This window comes from Mauremys mutica, unplaced genomic scaffold, assembly GCF_020497125.1.
Source record: "Mauremys mutica isolate MM-2020 ecotype Southern unplaced genomic scaffold, ASM2049712v1 Super-Scaffold_100355, whole genome shotgun sequence".
Taxonomy (NCBI): domain Eukaryota; kingdom Metazoa; phylum Chordata; order Testudines; family Geoemydidae; genus Mauremys; species Mauremys mutica.
This window is the reverse complement of record NW_025423322.1, coordinates 269,129-288,738: the sequence shown is the minus strand read 5'-3', so window position 1 is coordinate 288,738 and position 19,610 is coordinate 269,129. Positions and strand designations below refer to the sequence as shown.

The 19,610-nt window shown below is 50.9% G+C and overlaps 4 non-coding genes across 4 annotated transcripts; all 4 read left to right on the top strand.

Moving 5' to 3' along the window:
• Positions 1-5,135: 5,135 nt before the first annotated feature.
• Positions 5,136-5,217, top strand: TRNAS-UGA. The gene has a single exon. It is a non-coding gene; the product is annotated as a tRNA-Ser (tRNA).
• Positions 5,218-9,143: 3,926 nt separating this feature from the next.
• TRNAQ-CUG lies at positions 9,144-9,215 on the top strand. Its single transcript has one exon. It is a non-coding gene; the product is annotated as a tRNA-Gln (tRNA).
• Positions 9,216-12,849: 3,634 nt separating this feature from the next.
• LOC123361056 lies at positions 12,850-12,989 on the top strand. The gene has a single exon (XR_006576107.1). It is a non-coding gene; the product is annotated as a U4 spliceosomal RNA (small nuclear RNA).
• A 5,978-nt stretch (positions 12,990-18,967) lies between these two features.
• On the top strand, positions 18,968-19,039 carry TRNAM-CAU. The gene has a single exon. It is a non-coding gene; the product is annotated as a tRNA-Met (tRNA).
• The last annotated feature ends 571 nt before the right edge of the window (positions 19,040-19,610 follow it).

Here is a 19,610-nt window from a genome sequence, read left to right as displayed (position 1 = left end):
GCAGAGAGTCAGGTGTGGGCAAACACGCTGCTTTAAGTAACAGCAGGTACCATGGTTTAGCTGGTTAAAGCCCCTGTTTTGTAAACAGGAGATTCTGGGTGGTGCCTTACGGAGTGGCTTTTGGGGCACCTGGTATTGGCTACTGTCAGAAGACAAGATTCAGAGCTAGATGGACCTACGGTTTAAATTACACTCACAGGCACTGATAATAGAGTTACTGAAAGTTTGGGTGTTAAGAGCTGACAGGTCAGTGTTCCAGTCCCCTCGATGCGGTTTTACCATTTCCACTTGCTAAACTCCCTCCCAACCTCTATAAAATTACAGGACAGACATATGGGCTTGAGCCCAACCTCTGAGGCCCCACAAGGGGCGAGGGCTTCTGAACCCAGGCTTCAGCATCAACACAAATATCTGCACCACAGTTTTTAGCCCTTCAGCTTTAGCTCCAGGAGCCCAAGTCAGATGACCCAGGCCAGCCATGCTGCCATCTTTATCTCAGGAGAGATGGACTCTAAGGGTACGTCTCCACTGCAATGGAAGAGCAGGTGTAGCAGGCTGTGGTCAAAGCAGCACCCTGGAAGCCCCATATTCACCACTCTCATATAATGATGACATGGTTTGTACAAAGTCTGCCTTGTGTGGTATCATTTCAAAAGTCTTGATCTGTTGAACATTAATATCGTGTTGGATTGTGTGTGCTCGCATTGGTTGGGAAGTTATGAAGTTTTGCTCTGTGTGCGTTACTGAGCTATGTTATGAGGTTGGGAAATGCCACCCACCAGCCTTTCAGGTGTGACAATGGAGGCGCCAGACTCACTGCTGGCCCATTGAAGGGATCCACACTCCCAAGGACTATACCGGGAACTGTGTACAATGCAGGCTTCTCTGAGATAGCACAGCGACAATGGACACTGCTTGACTCACATCGTAGCAAAGGAGCTTCCTAGCAAGTCGCAAGAAACTATGAAAGAGGGGAAGAGACATTGTGACTTGGCCTCTCTCCCCCACAACTCAGCAGCTGGAAACACACCTGGAGGACAAAGACTGAACTGAACTGACTCAGAAATCAGAAGAGAATAATAACAATAATACTTTCAAACCAGAGTCCCCAACCAGACTAGTATTGGTTTTTCAGCAGAAAATTTTCAGTTTGGGGAATTTTGTTTTCTCAGTCAGACCTTGCCAAGGGAAGCAGGGAGAAAACGTTTCAGTTGCCTCCTTCAGAACAGCTTGGCCTGGACACTAGCTCTGGTTCACTGCTCTGGCCTTGCATGGGTTGAGGGTATTTTAATAATTTGGGCAGGTCCCAGGGTGTTTGGGGGAGATGATGAGGATGTTCCCTTTGGAGAAAAAAACTAAGAAAAAGAGCCCTAGAGAATTTTTTTTAAAGAAATCTGGGATTTAGACATTTTATTTAAAGCCAGAGAGTTCTGAGTTTCTGTTTGCAAGAAGCAACATTGTTTGATCTGTCACTGTACCAAAAGGGGACATGGTTGTCTACAAAGGAGGGGTGATGACTAAATGCATCCAATGAGGATGGGATTCAAACCCATGCATGCAGAGCACAATGGATTAGCAGTCCATCACTTTAACTACTCAGCCACCTCATCTGAGCTGTCAAACAACAGACAGGAGGAGAAATCTAAGACCAGCAGAGCTAGGGACAATAAGGAGTTTTTAAATACTAAGCGGAAGCAGGGGCTGAATGAGCTCCCCCCTCACATCTAGTGAGGAGCTGGGGGAAAGACATCAGAAACAGACCGTGTTTGCATAGACACACCTACTCTGCCTAGCTATGCAGCATGATGGGGCCGCTTCCCCAAAATGACTAGTTTTGGCTGGTGGCGGGTTACAAATTACTTTAGGATTGAGTGGAATGAAATGTTATTATCCTGCCTGCATGAGTGAAGGGCAGCAGAACATACCTAGTCCATCCTGATGGAGGGATAGGTGGGTGAGGAATAGCTTTTATTGGACTTCATAGAAGTGATTGAGAACATCACCCTAAACCAGGGGTCCCCAAACATTTCACACTGTGCCCTCTTAGCCATGGCTGTGGCCCCTTGGAAGCCGCAGTCAAGAACCGAGGCTGGGAGTGGGGCTGTTGCTTGCTGGGGAGAGGGGTGCAGACAGGGGTAAGGGGGTCGAGGCTGAGCTGGGAGCCAGAGGCCCAGGCTGAGGGTGAGGGTGAAGGTGGGGTTGGGGAAGAGCTGGGGCAGAGTGGGGCTGAGTGCTGCTCCCTCCATGGGGGCTGGCTCAGGCCCTGAGGTGCCCCCATGAATGTTCCTCTGTGTCCCCCTAGGAGTCATGCCCCACATTTTGGGGACCACTGAACCCTACTCGCTAATCAGGGGCTAGTGATGCCAAAGCCCAGGGAAAGGGAGAACAAGTGCGGGGCCCCCAGCAGTGGAACCATGTGAAGGGGCTGCAAGAGAGGGGCAATGGCTGGTGCCCCAGGGAGTTAAGGGCAAAGGGGGCACAGGAGGGGGCAGGAGTTAGGGGTGAAGGAGGTGCAAGGGCTGGGAGTGCAGAAGCTAGCGGTAAAGGGGGAGTGGGGATCGTCCAGGGGCAATGGGGAAGTGCCAAAGTACAAGCTTTGCCCAGGGCACCATTTTCCCTAATGCTGGTCTGAGCAAACAATTGGAAATGACCCTTCAGTGAGACCAGAACCATTATGTAGAAAGGCCCCTTTGTTAAGTGGTGGTGGCTGAGGGTTTAGGGAGATGGGTTAGAAAACAACAGGTGTCTTTCTGTGGAGGTTTGATTCTTGCCTGCTAGGCAAGGCTGGTGTGTGTGGTGTCTACATGGCTGCATTTTCCATCTCTGATCTGCCACAGGGAGCCAAGTCTAGACATATTCAGAGGCTCTATGCCAGGGTTTCTCAAACTTCCTTTCACCGCAACCCCCTTCTGCCAAAAAAAACTTACTACATGACCCTGGAAAGAGGGACCAGGCCCATCCACACTGGGCAGAGGCAGGGGAGACAAAGCCAGAGCCCTGCCCCAGTTGGGGGAGGGCAAAACCAGAGCTTGAGGGATTCAGCCCTGGGTGGTGGGGCTCAGACATTTGGCTTCAGCCCCAGGCACCAACAAGTCTAATGCCAGCCCTGGCAACCCCATTAAAACAGGGTTATGACCCACTTTGGGGTCCTGACTCACAGTTTGAGAACCACTGCTCTGTGCTGAGGGGAGAGAGTTTTCCTGTGGGTGTAGTTAAGCCACTTTGCAAGAGGTGGCAGCTATGTCAGTGGGAGAAGCTATATCGGTGGGTGTGCAAGCTGTGGTGTTTACCACATTTAAGAAGTTTAATCAAACCCCATTTTTAAAACCACCTGTGGTCTGGAAATGGCAAAGGAGCTCGATGAAGCAGGGTTTGTCCTTCAAAGTCTTGGAAATCACGATTCCCTATTCAGGTCATTGTGGGGGTATAGCTCAGTGGTAGAGTGCTTGACTGCAGCTCAAGTGATCTTCAAGAGGTCAGATTAGATGCTCTAATGGTCTCTTCTGGCCATAAAGTTGACTAATTTCTGAAAAACTGAGTGTAGCATTGGGAGCAGCGACCGATGTTTTCCTATCTAGCCAGCTTGCTTCCTAGAACGAACGCTCCTTGAATGGGGTGATCCACAGGGAGTAGCTTAAACCTCCAAAGTGCCTGGCCAGGGGCAGGACATTAGCACAGCAAGGGAGGGGTGTGGCAGTGACATCACAAAGGCCTTTTGCAGGACCTCAGACTATTGGTCAAAGGTGGTGTTGAGGTGGTGACCTCACAGAGAGATGCTGACATCAGCCAGGCAGGACAGGGGCGAGGGGCCAGGGAAACCTCAGAGACCCCTGTGGCTTTGCTTCAGCAAGTCTCCTTCTCCAGGTCTCTCTTTGAGGACTGAGAGAGTATTTGGGTTCACGTACGTGAGCGCCAGGAGGAACCTCTTTTGAGTTTTCTCCTTCCCTTTTCCTGATTTTACTAGAAAACAACCATCCCTGTTTAGAAGGTAAGAGCCTCCTCGAGGTTTGAAACCTGTTCAGTCTGGTCCATCTGGTGACAGTTGAATTTTAGACATGGAAAACACTAGCTTAAGAGGCAGAATTTTATTCCGCATCTGGGATTTTGTCCCTTAGAACCACTGGGGTCATTAGGGTTTGTCCTTTTTGTTTCACCTTTTCCTCCATCCATCCCTTCCTCCTTTCTCTTTGTCTCTTGCTTCTTTTGTCCTTTCACCTGTTCTCGTCCCAACACCAGGAACTGTGTGTGTGTGTGTGTGTGTGTGTGTTGCAGGGGAGTGCTCTGCAGCTCCCACTGTGGGAGGTCCACCCAAAATGTGGGGCTGAAATAATGCTCGGGCAGTGATCCCCATCAGTGACCTGGGCCATCCTTTGGGCTCTCTGGTGAGAACCCTCAGCCTCCCCTCCTCAGTCTCTACCCTGATTGGCTGAGCAGGGGGTTATTGACAGGGAGGATACTCAGGTCCTTGTTGTTCTCTTTTAAGCCCAAGGAAATAAGTCATAACCTGTTATATGTTTGACAAATTTTGCTGCTTCGCTGCATTAATGGTCTCTGAGCAGTTCATGATTCTCTCTAACATTGCAGTTCTCCTCAAATACTTGCTGAATAATTACTGTGCACTGTTGTTGGTCTGGAGCTCATCTGAGAGCACTTTAAACAGGTCATTCCATGTGTGAAATTCAAGGTCTGATGGTTAGTTTGAAAATCAGGGCTCTTAGGTCCTATTCCCAACTCTGCCACTGGCTGGCTGTGTGACCTAAGACAAGTCAATTCTCCTTTCTCAGCCTTAACTTCTCCCTCTTTCAAGAAGGGATAATAATGATCCGCTCCTACCTACCTCACGGTGGGTGGAGGATGGGGATCCACTGGAGAGTGTCACTAGGAGTATCAGAGGGGTAGCCGTGTTAGTCTGGATCTGTAAAAGCAGCAAAGAGTCCTGTGGCACCTTATAGACTAACAGACGTATTGGAGCATGAGCTACTGCACATGGCTAAGCAAACAGAACAAACCCCCAATCCCCCCTGTGCTTTGGGAGCCAGGTTTGTGGTGGGAATTCTGTAGTTCAGATGACTTCAAGCCTGGGCATTGTGATTCTTTACCAGTTTCTCTGGCATTGGGGCAGTTTTGTGCTCACAGCTGTGATGGCCAAGTGGTTAAGGCATTGGAGTTGAAATCCAATAGGGTTCCCCTGCACAGGTTTGAATCCTGCTCACAGCGAGGCCTGTGTTTTAGCCAGTCTCTCACCCGGGCAACACCTCTGTACAACCCCCTGAGACACTCTCAATTCTCTCCCCACCCCAAGTAAATCCTGTTCTGCTCCTTTCCTAGAGATCCCTGGGACACCCCCTCACACTGTGTCCCTGAGGGGTCAGGCAAACTCTCAGCACCTGTAGCCTCTGCCACTCACCTGGTGCCCCATAGATCAGCCATAGCCCTGGTTCTGCTCCTCTCTCTAGAGTGCGAAAGGAGCTGAGTCAGCAAATCCATAGGAGCTACGGGGCTGCAGAACCACCAGAGAAAAAATAGGTGCTCAGCGCCCACTGGCAGCCAGCTCCGCCCCACCCCCCTACTACAGGCCTTGCTGACAAGCTCCTCCTCTTCCCCTTCAGCCCCTCCCACCTGCCAGTGATCAGCTGTTCAGTGGGGTGCAGGAGGCACTGGGCGGGGAGAGGAAAGAGCAGAGACAGAAAGAGGTGGGAGCTTGGGGGAAGGGCCTGGGGAGGAAAGGGGGGGGTTTGTTCCGGGCCGGCCCTGAAGGGAAGCACCGACTATCACAGTGACAATACAACTGACCAGCCTTGCGGGAGAGGCTGAGGGAGATCCGCACTCACCAGGTCTCTTCTCTCCCCCACGGTGAGCCAGACACTGCTCTCTCCTGGCTCTCACTCTAGCAGCTGGACGCCAAGGAGCCATTTCCCCACAGGAAGTGCATTGAGTGCCCCTGTGGTGCTGGGGGGCTGGTGCTGCTGCTGCCTGTGGGGCTGGCAGGGGGCCGATGTCTGCACAGACTCTCAGCTGCCAGGCCGGAGGGGGCACTTGGGACCTTACCAGACTGGCTCAGTGAAGACGGGGGGCTGACAGAGCAATACAGACGCTCTCCAGAGCACGGAGCAGCAGCCGCCCATGCAGCCAGGCAATGAGCATTTCCCACAGCCTGGAGCCGAGGGGGAGGCGGCAGCTGCTGTTCCAGCTGCTCGGGGACAGGCCCTGTCAGCCAACAGCCACTTCTTACTCCCCACAGCTAAGGGCGTCGGGTTCCTCCGGTGGGGGTGTGGAGCAGCCGTTCGTTTTCCTGTTCTTTTTGTGTGCAACTGCTGACAAAAACATCCCAGACAGAGAAGCAACAGGCCAAAATACTACCATGTATCTGCCAAAGTATTTCAGCTGGGAGAGTGTTAGACTGAAGATCTAGAAGTCCTTGGCTCAATCCCAGGCTTTGGCAGGCCCTTTCATCTCTCTTTGTGCAGGGGTGGCTTGTTTTCTGGGAGCACAGCAGTGCATGCACCCAAGGTGAGTCCCTGAGCTTGGGCTCTGCAGTAGGAAAACATAGAAAGGGCTTCTGCCCTTAGTTGGCCCACCTGACCTTTAACAAGGAGAGATGGGAGCTGTCTTTCCCAAAGACGGCAGGGAGAGAGTGAGGCAGTGTGACCCTCAGGAATGGTGCCAGAGGACTGCTGGGCAGTGACAGGCAGGGATTGGAGATGGAAGCTCCTCTCTGCAGCTGAACAAGGGCAGTACCAGGGAAGAGGCATCTGTAAAAGTGACCCAGCAGCACCTCTCCTCCTCTGGGCACCTAGAGCAGAGGCGGCTGAGAAGGGAAGGCTTAAAAGCCACAGAGCAACTGAGGTCAGGGCTAGAGGAGGGCAGGACCATGCCTATGTGTGGCCTTCAGACAGGCACAAAAACTCCCAGCCAGGCTGCTCCCTGCCATGCCAAACACCCACTTTCTTTGGCAAGTCAGGAAGGGCAAAGCCTAGACTGGAAGCACCTGGGGCTCATGTCCCAGCCTTTGTGACGCCCACCCCCCAACTCCTTCCCGGGGCTCTAGCTGAAGCCAGAGCATTGGCCGGAGCGGCCAAGAAGAGGTTCCAGCCCTCCAAGGAGCAGGACGTTCAGCACAACAGTAAAACTGCAGAAACACAACCACGAAGGGACTCAAACCCTCAGTTTTTTGATCCACACTCAGACACCTTATCCATTAGGCCACCTGGTAACATGATAAAAGCTCCTCCAAGAACTTCTTTGGAAAAGGCGGACATTGTGTTTCTCAGGTCATCTGCTGAGGGGGGGCCGAGACTCTCTGGGCACAAGAAGTCTTGTTCCCAGCGACACATGAGACTTAAGTCTATGGGGCCAGGTGCAGGGTTTTGACAGGGAAGCTCAGGCATGGGGGATTGGGGTGCAGCGGATGGAGCGGCTGTCTAGGTGCGGAGATTTAGTCGCACTGAGGCACAGGAGGGAGGAGGAGGAGGAATCCTGCTGACAGGCAGTGGCTGTGCAGAAAAAGAGGAGGGGTTCCTGGGACTTTTTTTGCCTCTTTTTTGCCTGCCTGTTCGCTCTTGTGCTGAATGGTGAAGATGGTCTCAACAAGCCCAGGTAGCTCAACTGGTAGCACATCAGGCTCTTAATCTGAGGGTCCAGGTTTCAAGCCCCTTTCTGGGCTTTCAGCTTTTAAGTTGCCTTGTGCGCCAGGAGCCAAATGATTCCTGGTGCTGTCCACCTGCCACATGCGGATTCCCAGAAGCTGTGGCCATTTCCTGGAAAGGTTCCTTCCCTCAGGAATCAGGAGAGAGGCCACATCCACAGGAGCAGGCCTAGAACACACAGTCTCTGGCTGGCAGGAAGCGCTGTGGGGCCAGGTGCTGAGAAAGCCCAGAGGGGGAGCAGCAGAGATGAGGGGAAGAGAGACAGAGAAGCAATGAGGACAGAGCACAAGTGTACAGGGGGTTCAGGTCTGACAATTGTGGGGAACTTCCCTGGTTTATACATGACCCTGGTGGAATTGGCTGGCGGAAGGATCTGAGTCCCCACCCCCTTACCCAGAGGCTGCCTGACCCCAAGGACGCTCTTTATACTCTCCTGTGTGGCAGAGACCTCGTAACCCCAACAAGGCTGGGCCCAGGAATCCTGGGGGGTTTGATGACCCCCAATCTTGTCATGATCACTTGAACAGGGCTACAGTGTCCCCACTCTGGGCACTTCCCTGACCCACTCCTCATTGCATGTGCTTCAAGCAAACACCATTTATTACCCAGCAATCAATGTAAAACACAAGGAAAGATGGGAAAGGAAAACACGTCGCCCTGTTCTGTGGTGCAGGGAGATCACAACCAGCGTCTCTGGAGGGTCAGGGCAGGTCACAGTCTCTCCCTCACATGTCCCAGGCCTCCTCCCCAGGCCCTGGCTGTGCTGCAGGGACACCACGGGCTGGACACTTGCTCTGGCAGTGGCCACATGCTCTAGGTGACAGGCCCCTTGTTCCCAGTGTCAGCCCCCATGTAGGGGATATGATCCCCCCACCCCCAAAAGTCTGGCCTGCAAGATCTCTTGATGGGTGGCATCTCCTTGCACTGGGCCTTCTGCCCAGGGTCCCCCTCGCCCTCCCACGCTGCTCACTGCACCCACCTCCAGCCCCAGTGCTGCTGCGGCTCTGCCTCCAGCTCCCTGGGCTGCTCCTCTGGCTCCGCTTGCTGCAGCTCTTCTCCCAGCACAAATCTGCTCCCTGGGCAGCTTCTACGGCTCGTGCTGCTGCGGCTCGGCTCCCAGCACAGATCTGCTCTGGTTCTCCCTGGCTGGTGCAGCTCTGCTCCCCGGCTCTTCTCGGGCTCCTGCTCTGACCTTAGCTCTGCCCCACTCTGGCCCAGGCAGTTCCAGCTCCCACGGAGGATGGGACCCCCTGGCCTGGTGACTCCCTCATTACACTGCCTGGCCTGTCAGTGCGGCTAACTTGGAGCTTTGGCCTCTCCCCATTGCCCCTGGGGACTGTCAGTCTCAGGGGCCTGATTTCCCATTGACCCTTCCCCCTTCTATTGGTGCTGGGAACTAGCCATTCAAAACCCCCACTAAGTTTTAAGGGGCCAACAGTCCCTTACACAAGCCAGCCCCGTGAGGGTCACCGATGTGCAGAGAAGGCAGCATGAGCTGGTCCCATAGTGTAACGGGCAGCACTCAGGACTCTGAATCCTGCAATCTGAGTTCAAATCTCAGTGGGACCTTGTGTTGGCTTGTGGTAAAGCCCTGGAGCTCCCAGTGCTCAACTTTCCTGTCTCTAGCTGTGCAAGAGCAAATCTTTCCCCTCCTGCTGGGTGACTCACACCTCCTAGAGCCAGGTCTTTGGCTGCGGTGGCCACAATGGGTTGGGGCTCTAGAACTTGCTACCCTGATGGTTGGGGTTCTCGCTGCTTCACCTGATGCCCACAAGTTTGGCCCTGGTGCATCCTGCCACACTTTTCCTCTGGCCCACATGGCGCTTGAAGAAAGGAGGGTCAGGGCCGGGATTGATAGTCAGGGCTTGGCAGGAGAGAAGAAGAGCCCCAGGCTGGAGCCCCACACACCTTCTCTCCTCCTCTGGGCACCTAGAGCAGAGGCGGCCCAGCTCTGTCTGCTGGACACCTCGGCAGAGTAGGTGAGTTCATGTAAATACAGTCTGGTCCCAAAGCCTCCCCCCAACCCTGGCTCGTCACTAGCTGTCAGGGGAGAGCTCATTCACACCTTGCTTCCAAATCATTCTTTGAAATTCTGAGGTTGGCCAACATTGCCGAAGCCAATGCACCGACATTGTCAGCAAACACAACAGCTGGGTGAGGAAACCCGGCTTTGTCCAGACTTTTCAAACCTATTTTACTTTCTCAGATACAAGTATTTTTCATACGTTGGATCTGCTTTTAAAGTGTGTGTTAACGTTGCAATTTCCATTCAAATTTGCAACCAGTGACAACATTGGCAGCGCTGCATGTAACTAGCTGACCACTGGGGGGTGTTGGGGAAATTCGGGGGAGGGGGTGCACAGCCCCCTGGCTGGGGGGCGTATAGGGAACGCCCGGTCTCACTGAACTGAGTCTCCTACTGCAGCACCTCAGTAGGTCACATCAGAGAGGAGCTGCAGTGTCTAGGCAGTGGGATGCCTGTGCCTTTAAGAGCCCGGCCCTGGGAAGCCCATGCTGAGAGGTGCTGCCTGTGGGAGGGGAAATAGAAAAGCCCCTCGGCTTCCCCCTGCATCTTTGCAAACACTGGAGTCTCAGCCCCCCCCGGGGTAACTGTTACCCCTCTGCCCCTGCCTGTGCCGGGGTTTAACCCTCTGGCAGCGCCTCCCCCTGGGCTGAACTCCGGCTCCTTCCCCCCTCCCTGACTTTGCCCTTCAGCCCCTCTCCTAACTCTGCCTCCAGCTGCTTGACCCTCCCGACCAGTCAATTTCCACCCCCTGCTCAGACCCTGGCCACCCCCCTCCTCTGATTTGCCCCCCTTTGCCCCTCTTTAATCCCTGTAAGAAGTAGGGGGCGCTGGGTCCCATTCTCTGGGGCGGGGGGCTGGGCGCCTGGCCCCTGCCTGCCCAATGCTCAAAGCGCCCCCCACGATCTTGCGGATGTTTGCCAAGTGCTGCAGGGTCACCTGCAGGGGGAGAGAGACGCGGTTAGGAGGTGATGCAGCCAAGGGAGCCTCACCCAACACTGAGATGCAGCCACCTCTGGGGTGGGTTGCACAAGTCAGCAAATGAATTTGGAACAGGAAACGCACTGAAAGGACCAAGGCCGCTGCAGGAGGTGGAGAAAACCAGAAAAACCAGGAGCCCTGGATCCCAGCCCTCCCCCTCTTTACCCCCTAACCCCCAATCCCCTCGCACATTTGAGGGGAGAACCCAGGAGTCCTGATACCCAGCCTTGCCCATCCCCATATTCCATCCAACAGCTGCCCCCCCCCAATTGCAGGGCAGCGCCATGGGGCACACCAGGGCCTGCCTGTTTGCACAGGACGGGCGACACCAGTGACCCAGTGTGGGGAGAGACGATGCTAAGGGAGAAGCAGGCAGCAGACACCCCCACAACAGAGAAAGAAGTGCTAGGGGGCGCCGTGCCGCAAGGAGTGAGGGGGGTTGGCAGGGAATGGGAGGATCTCCCCTCACAGCGGGTGCATCTGTCTCCCCCGCAATTCCTCCCCAGCCCTACCCCGGCCCAGGCTAACCCCGGCCCAGCTACCAGGGTTACATTTGGCCTGGATTCCCCAGCTGCTGGGGGAGGGGCGTGGGACTAGGGAGCATGAGCCTCTACTCCCCCTTCCCCCGACACAGCTGCATGGGCACTGACCAAAGGAGGCTGCAGCACTGCTGCCTAGAGGAAACTGAGGCACCAGCCCGTGACAGACACATCATGGCTCTCCTCATCCTCATCCTCTTTTCCATATACAACCCGGGGTGGGGGGGAGGGAACTCAGGGCAGTTGCATAGTTAACCTGTGGAACTCCTTGCCAGAGGATGTTGTGAAGGCCAAGAGTATAACAGGGTTCAAAAGAGAACTAGATAAATGAACAGAGGACAAGTCCATCTCGGGCTATTAGCCAGGGTGGGCAGGCATGGTGCCTGTAGTCTCTGTTTGCCAGAAGCTGGGAATGGGCGGCAGGGGATGGATCACTTGATGATTCCCTGCTCTGCTCATTCCCTCTGGGGCCCCTGGCACTGGCCGCAGTCAGAAGACAGGAGGATACTGGGTGAGATGGACTTTGCGTCTGACCCAGTCTGGCCGTTCTTATGTCTCCCTTGGAGCAGCAGCGACACCCAGTGGGCAGTCAGAGTAATGCACAGAAGGTGTCTCCGTTGGCACAGCAGTGACACCTCGTGGTCATTCAGGGTAATGCACAGAAGGTGTTTCCCTTGATACAGCAGTGACACCCAGTGACCAGGTGGCGTAATGCACAGCTTGTCTCTGCCTTCTAGATGCAGTGACACCCAGGGACCGGTCACAGTAATGCACAGAGTGTGTTTCCCATGGAGCAGCAGTGACACCCAGTGACCAGCAGGGGTGGCATCAGACTCTTCTCGTTTGGTGGGGGACTGAGATGGGCTAGACAAAAAAAATTGGGGGGCAGGCTCCATCCTTTATGGGAGCAATACAACCTTTATTAAAATAAAATAGTAAACAGGGTTTACTTTAATAATCTAAATCTGTCCAAATTTTAATACTATGAGCTCAGATCAAGTGTGAGTAGTCTCTTGGTCTATCCAAGGACGTGATCAAGTGTCTTGATGTTTTTGGTCTTTTGGCCTCGACATGAAAACCTTGTCTGAGTCTTTGGAACCTTGAGATAAAAATATTATTTAAATCCAAAATTCTTAAAGATCCCATCAACAACAAAAACCTAAATGAAAAATTGAAACCAAAAACAATGCTTAATTTAAAACCCAAACATTAAGAAAAACTTTGTTTTTAAAAATAAAAACTAACAAATGCCATAAATTAATAATTTCAACATTTTATCCAAAAGGTGTGCTACAGCAGGATGAGAAAATAACATAAAATAAATAAGCCTGACCACTAAAACCTCCCATAAAGGAATCACATCCTTGAATACTGGCCAAATCTGTATAAAATATGCAGAACTATGTCAAAACTGGTGTTGCAGGTCAGCCATTCGAATCCAGAAAATGTCAATTAAAAGCTCCATTCCAATTAAAAAAAACAAAACAACCCAATAAACCAAAACAGTCACAGCCTGAAACAAACCTACACAGAAGCAAAATTAAACCTGTGCCAACATTGGAACAAACTATGTAAATTTCTAATTCTAACTTCTTGTTTCTCCCAGGAGGAAAGTGTTTTGCATCTCAGTAACCAGGCTGTCACTGCAGCTTTCCTTTCACTAAATAAGAAGTGGCAATATCATAGCCAATGAGGTTAATCCGAGGCGTGATTATTGCTAGTTGAAAACTTTTCCCAATGCCCTCAGTTTTCTCTATGAGAAATTGAAATTGTATCTTTGCACTAATATCCCAAATGTGCAAGTCCATCCCCTCAGAGCAGCCCCACACCCTGAGCCCAGGGGAGAATCTCAACTGGTTTGTGCATTTGTAACCCTGGGGCTTGAAACTGATGAGAGAAAGGGAAGTGAGTGATCTTGGAGGTTTCCGATACCACCTGCTGGGAGCAGAGGGAATTGACTGAGCAACGTCCTGGCTAATTTTCACCTTGTTCTCTGCCAGCAGGCTCCACTGGAGAGCTCGGGAGTGACTTGACCATGGCAGCACCCTATGTACATTTTGGAGCCATTGGGGTGAAATGTGAGTACTTTTGGGGTTGGGACCCACATGAGAAGGGATGTGCACAAACTGGAGACAGTCCAGCAGAGGGCAATAAAAATGATTAGGGGACTGGGGCACATGACTTAAGAGGACCTACAGGCCATATCCTGTATGTTAAGCTAAGGTAAAATTAGCATCTCTATAGTGTGACCTTTTACTCAGAAAGGAAAATTGACCTTTAGCTTGTTACTTAAAGAGAGAAGTACCCACGCCTGTCTAAGACCTTTACCTAGACCAATCGACAATGGAGAATGGCATAAGGGGTTTTTCAGTGTTGTACCCACAGAATTAACACGTACACCACAAGGGAACTTATGTGCATATGTACATGTCATCAACACGTACAAACATACTAGCCTATGAAGTAAGCGTACCCTAATGTTTTGTGGGTAAGGAATGAAATTTGGGCATAGGAGGAAGGATTTCCGGCACTTGTGCCCTATAAAAGAGGTAACACACCTCACTAGAACACTTCGCTCTATCATTCTGACTTACTTCCTCCACTCTCTCTCTATCTACTATCAGTAGGCTGTACTTGTTCTTAAACTTTAAGTTTCAAAGTAACTCGGCTAAGCTCGGTTTCCCTAAGTTTTTATTCTTTGTTTATTAGCATTTGATTTTAAGTTTAACTTATTCAAGTAAACATTAGCTTTTTCTAAGCACTGCATCTTTCACTCAAGAATTGAGAAACCTGAACTGCAAGGCTGGTTCTGTGTCTCTTACCACCAGGTTATCAAGGAAGGGTGTGAGTATATTAACCAAAACTTTGTTGCATATAATGCCATATGTATCTTTTGAATAGCAGTAATGCAACTGTAACTTTATAACTCAATTAAATTAAATAAAATGTAAGCTAATAAATTAAATTTTCATCATATTTTCCAAATTAATATTATTAGTACACCCTAAATCAGGCTACATGGGACAGAGAGTTGGAGTGCAGGGGGATGAGAGCACTGGCTAGGGGGTGCAGGCTTTGGGGTGGGGTTGGAATGAGAGGTTCAGGGTGCAGTAGAGGGCTCAACGTTAGGGCAGAGAATTGGGCTGTGAGGGTTCTGGAACAAGGCCAGGAAAAAGAGAATTGAGGCATGCAGGGCCGTCCTTAGGATTTATGGTGCCCTAGGCGAGATTATGAAACTGGTGCCCCTGTGCCTGATCTGCTCTTAGCAACACAAATATAAGCATACAGTATTGAAAAACTTGCCACATTCACGTTATTAAAACCAGTTTAACTTAATGAAGCACAATGTAATGCTGATGCACTGGCACTAAAGAAGTAGCACTATAGAAAAAATTCTGATTTGACAGAATGATGCAAATAGTATAATTTTTTTAATTTTGTCAAAATTTTATTGGAAATTTATATGAAGAGGTATTGAAACAAAGATTTGTTTTTAATTAAAAGCAATCTTTCTGGCTTTTTTGGCTGCAAAATCAGTTTAATAAGCTGGGTCTCCAAACAGTGGGAAAATATAACCCTAGTTTTACTGCTAGGTAAAGGACAAAGTGACCAAAATGAAGTCAGCACAGAATCAGCTCATCTAGATTAAGGTAGCACAGAAATGGTACAGAAGTCCTATTGTGCCTTATTTTTGTTTGGAAAGACATTAGCAATAGCAGCACATTCATATGATAAAATACATGATAAATCACTGCCTCTAAAGTTCCATCAAAAACTGACATTTTCACAGCTCTAGCATGATCTGCTGTACAGATTCTTCACAAGGAAGTGTCCCTGGCCTTTTTAACTCATATTAACTATGTAATTACTTTATGAAAGTTGGAGAAAACATTGTGAAAACGTAAAACATTGGCTGCCCAACTTCTGGGCTGGCAAAAGCTATACTGACTCACAGGATAAAAAAAAAAGCAGGAGAATCTTAGTACAACATATGGTCAGTCTATACCAGGGGTCGGCAACCTTTCAGAAGTGGTGTGCCAAGTTCACTGTAATTTAAGGTTTCTCGTGCCAGTAATACATTTTAACGTTTGTAGAAGGTCTCTCTCTATCTCTATATTATATAAATAAACTATTGTTATTATCTGAGGTCCTGGCCACTGGTCCTGCTCAGGCCACTGCCAGCTGAGTAAATGAAACCCCAGACCGGCAGCGGGCTGAGCGGGGCTGGTGGCTGGAACCCTAGACAAGTATCCCAGGCCCTGCTCAGCCCCCTGCTGGTCTGGGGTTCTGACCACCAACTCCTGCCAGCCAGGATCCCGGCCGCCAACCCCCCTCAGCCCGCTACCAGCCAGGGATTCTGCAGAGTGGCAACAGCAGCAGCAAACCCTCAGGTCCAATCACACGCCAATGGGCACAACCAGCCTTACGGACCATGGTGAAGTTAGCACAGCATCTGAGCTCAGGGACAGGTCACCCATGGAGCCACAGCAGCTCATCCTGCCCTGTGCAGCTCCCCCAGGATGAGATGGATCACTGTGTGACATTCCAATCCTGGCTCACTGCCAGGAAGTGAGTTACTTTCACTTTCATTCCTCAGCAGGCAGCCAGCCAGCCTCCTCCCCCCACGTACCCCCCAGCACCTCACCCAACCCAGCCCTGACGGAGGAGAGGGAGGAGAGAGAGAGGGATGCTCCTGGTGAGGAGGGAGAAAGGAGGGGGTGCTCCATGGGGCAGGGGCGGGAGAAGAATGGATGTTATGGGGGACAACAGAGGATACTGGTTCCAGAGCCGCAGAGCCTGCCTCACCTCACCTCAGCCGGGGGGAGAGTCACACTCACAGGTGAGCTCCTTCCCCAACCTCTATCCCCTCCCTCTCCCCGAGACCCCAGCAGACAATCCCCTCCCTCAGACTGTCCTGCATTCGGCTCTCTCTAGGACCCAGCAGCCCTGCTCTTACATGCTCCACTGCTTCCCATCTGTCCAGACTCCCAGCAGAGCAGTGCCCCCAGACCTAGTGGTGCCCTAGGCGGCTGCCTATGACAAAGGACGGCCCTGGAGACATGAGAGAGAGATCAGGCTAGAGCAGAAAGCGGTTGGGGGGGGTGAAGAGTTTGAAATGGAAGAAGAAGAAAAATCTTCTACCTGCTCCCTCTCATCCGAGCATCTAAAAACCAGGTGAGAGACATCTCTCCCCCACTGCAACATCAGTGGTGGGCTTGAGCTGAGGAAAGAACTTCTCTGCCCAGCAGCTCCAGCACACCTGGGCTGGGCCATGGACATCTCCCCCCAAAGATCTGGTGTGCCTGGCCTGGGACAGGGGAGGGGCTCCTCACCTCTCCATTGGGGAAATGGCGGGATGAGAGATGTGACAGGGCTTTATGGGAAATCATTATTTGCCTGATTCATGTGCCAGTCCTAGTCCCTGCTGACCCAACAAACTGTTTATCCTGCATGCTGATGCCAGTTTGGAGGGTCTAGGAGCACTCTCCTACCAGGAAGTGGAAGGCAAATGTAAATCTGTGGCCTTTGCCAGCTGAGGACTGTCCGATAGCGAAACTCACTATCCCATCCACCAGCTGCAGTTCTTGGCCTTGAAATGGGCCATCACTGAGAAATTTCGAGACTACTTGTCCGGAGCTCAGTTTCAGGTATGGACAGAGAACAATCAACTGACATGTGTGTTAACAAGGGCTAAGCTGGATGCTACAGGGCAGAGATGGGTGGCTACTTTTGCTAGCCATAACTTTAGCATTCAATACCAGTGAGCTGGTATAAGGAGTGTGATTTATCAGGATCACCAATTCTTGGCTGGAGGAGGATGTAAGCAGGGTCAGAATGAACTCTACCCTGCCATCTGTTGATGATGTGTTGTAAAGGCCTTTTGTTGCTGATGTGCATGGTCACACCCACCCCGCATTGCATGATGGGGGTGATTGTCCAAATGGTGATTTTGGCTGCTGTGGGATCCCCAAACTCTTTCTTAATAGGGCAGGAGTAATAAAGTGTAGTAATCCTGGTCATATGAATCAAAAACAGTAGAACGGTACTTAGCAGTTCATGATTTCAGGACTCATCCGAACCTACATAAAAATCGTTAGACAAGGGACATGGGTTCCAAAGAATAGCAATTTAAGAAAGATTGAAAATAAATATTTCTGTTTAACATTCTGAGATTCTTCTGAACTCTCTAAATGCACATTTTAAGGTTTTCTTCTCTCTTTAGTTGAAAAATAGAATTAATTATTATCCTATTACAAATAATGTGATATAACATACACCTAAAATCTAAGACAAATAAGTAAAAATTTTAGTTATACTGAAGCAGGTGGTATCTGATGCTACTTAAAAGCTTAAGTTTGCAAGAATATAGTGCGGAATGAGAACCTGGCAGAACAGTTTTGCTGGAAGAGTTAGCAGAGCGAGATTGTTAGTCACAGGTCAGTGGGTGGGTTTATGCAAATACTGGACTCTTGGATGGGAGCGGGGAAGGGGCACACAACTTCTGTGGCACATGCACCACCTCTGCAACTAACGTTTGCTACCTCACTCCCTAACAACACACCTTTTACCTCTCAGGACCAAAATACCCCGTGAAAGAGATCTAACGACATAAGCTTAGGGTGAGCAACTGCAGCACTAATAACAATTTTAAGAGATTCAAAACCACCTCTGCCTTTCCACACCAGGGACAGCAGAAAGGACATACAAACATCCATTTCTACCTCCCTCCAAGGGCTGCCGTTAGGAACCCATACCCCTTAATGGTGAGTACTTTTCAGACGAGGGTGATGCTCTCAGGCCTCAAATGCCAGGTACTACACATGATCTGAGCTCAAAGTTGATCCAAAATCAACAGGAAAATACACTGGATTACTCCTGCCCCAATAACAAAGAGACTGGGGATCCCGCAGCAGCTGAAATGACCGTTTGGACAAGCACTCCCATCATACAATCCGGGGTGGGTGTAACCATGCAAATGACATCAGCCCCAAAAGGCCTTGACGACAGATCACCAACAGATGGCAGGGCAGACTTCATACTGACCCTGCTTCAACTAGATTGTGGCAAAGATTCCAAAACACCGAACCTTAAAACTCACCTAACGCGGGTCAATCCATCCTCATCGTCGTAACCGCTCGTTATACTCCACACCCGAACGTAGCCCTCATATGGACAACATACCCTCCTAACTCAGTGTCTGTACGTTAACCTTTTACCCCCAGTCCGGGCTATTGCAGATTATGTATTACTTACGCCACCCCATTTTAAACCGAACTTTGCACCCCTTGGGTAAGCTGTATGTTGTTCCCCGAGCACCAGAAACTTCTACGCCGAAACTCTGTACCGTACACTTTTTTTTTCTTTGAACCTCATCTTAATAAAATGTTGACTTTTGTTTGAGATCCCGGCTCCTGTTCCATTGCAAGGCGTGTGAGTTCACTCCGCGTTTTAGTCTGCTAATACGGCGGGGGGCGATTGAGCCAGAGGTGCTTGCCTGCTGCAGACACGGATCCAAGGCTGAACCTCGTCCCCCACAAGCTTGAAAGCGTAACTGAAAACAGTTTAAGAAGTGCTCCCGTCTCCGGCACTCAGCTACCCAGCTCCCAATGGGGTCCAAACCCCAAATAAATCCTTTTTACCCTGTAGAAGCTAGCTGTAAAATCCTGTGACCAGGGCAGCTGCCTAGCAGCCTGCGCATCTCTCTGCCAGAGCGAGAGCGTGTAAGGCACTAATCCGGATAGTGGCGGCTAGGTGGCAGGGGGAGGGTGTGAAGAAGCAGCAGAGTGGCGCAGCGGGAGCGTGCTGGGCCCATAACCCAGAGGTCGATGGATCGAAACCATCCTCTGCTACACGTGCGCTTGTTTCTTTTCCCTCTGGGCCTTCAAGCGAGCCGGTGACCAGCAGAGTACCGAGAGCCTAGGCCATGAAGCAAGAGATGGCTGAGGCGAAGCGGCGGCCTGCCAGGGAGCTACCTGGCACCTCTGGCTGCCTGGGCTGAAGGCAAGAGGCAGGCCTGGGCGTGGCGAGGGCCTCCTGTCCTGGAATGAGGCTGCAGTGCTTCGTGGTCCCCTAATGCTTAGAGGCTGTTTTGCCTATCAGTGACTTCAGATCTGTTGGTCTGCAGCAAAGACTCTACATTGAGTTATTATTAATCTGCTCTATGTTATTTACACAGAGAAGAACCAAAAGGGGTCAAATGGTTCCTGAAACCCATAAGAAGAATCCAACCCATCCGAAAGTAACTAACAGTAAAGTACTACACTTATCGCTACCTTGCTCTCAGGCTGCCACTGAGAATGTTTTGGGGTGGTCAATCCTTGCCTGGATCAACCTAGGGATTTTGGAGAATCACAGGTTAACAGGTTTGCTACTAGATGGTGACCAATCTTGGTTAGCAGGCGCGTGCTTTTGTTTTCATTT